We start from the raw sequence: 838 nt of genomic DNA, 5'->3' as shown, positions 1-838 counted from the left end.
AAGGTCCAGTGTGTAACATTTAGGAGCATCTATTAATCACCTGAATATAGGAATATTACCATTACCACGCCATTGGTTGCCTCCCGAAGAGGCCACCAAGTAGGCCAAGAGACAAACCAAACACTGGCTCTACCTAGGGGTGTTTGCATTTTTCATGCATTTCATGGCCACTGTAGTTTCTCCCTCTCGCTTGGCAAGGTAGGGTGAGAGTGAGTTGCAATCTGTAGCTACACCAGGAGATGCCACAAAATCCTACACACTGGACCCTATTATTGGCAATTCTTTATTTGGAATAACCGCTTGAGATGTACCATCTTGTTTTCAAGGGGGTCCTCAACGACAGAAACTACACAAAAGGTCTGACAAAGATAACAGCATATAACACCAAATATGACTAAACCAACAAAACATACAGAGACACAACAAAACAAAAGGGGAAAACAAGGTATATAACAAGACCATATACTGGCAGTATTAATGTCAGTGAAAGCATTAGGTAATAGAGTTACAAAACATGATTACAAATGATAAAGATGTTATTATGGAAATGGATAAACTGACATTAAGAACATGTACAGTTGATCCTAAAATAAGAAGATTTAAGGCATTTTTAAACAGGTGATAAATTGATATAGACCGAATATTTACAGGTAGATTATTCCAGTAGTAGGGTGGCTTTAAACATGAAGGAGACCTTTAAAGGGTCAGTTCACCCAAATACCAAAAAAGAGAAAATGTTTTATAATTTACCCCAGTGGTGTTTGGTCATGAAGATAGTTTTGGTTTTATTTGTACAGGTTTTGACAAATCTATCAGAGAGATTTCTGAACATGCTTAA

This window comes from Dicentrarchus labrax, unplaced genomic scaffold (genome assembly GCF_905237075.1).
Source record: "Dicentrarchus labrax unplaced genomic scaffold, dlabrax2021, whole genome shotgun sequence".
Lineage (NCBI taxonomy): Eukaryota > Metazoa > Chordata > Actinopteri > Moronidae > Dicentrarchus > Dicentrarchus labrax.
The sequence above is the reverse complement of the archived record's forward strand: the minus strand, read 5'-3'. Positions refer to the sequence as shown.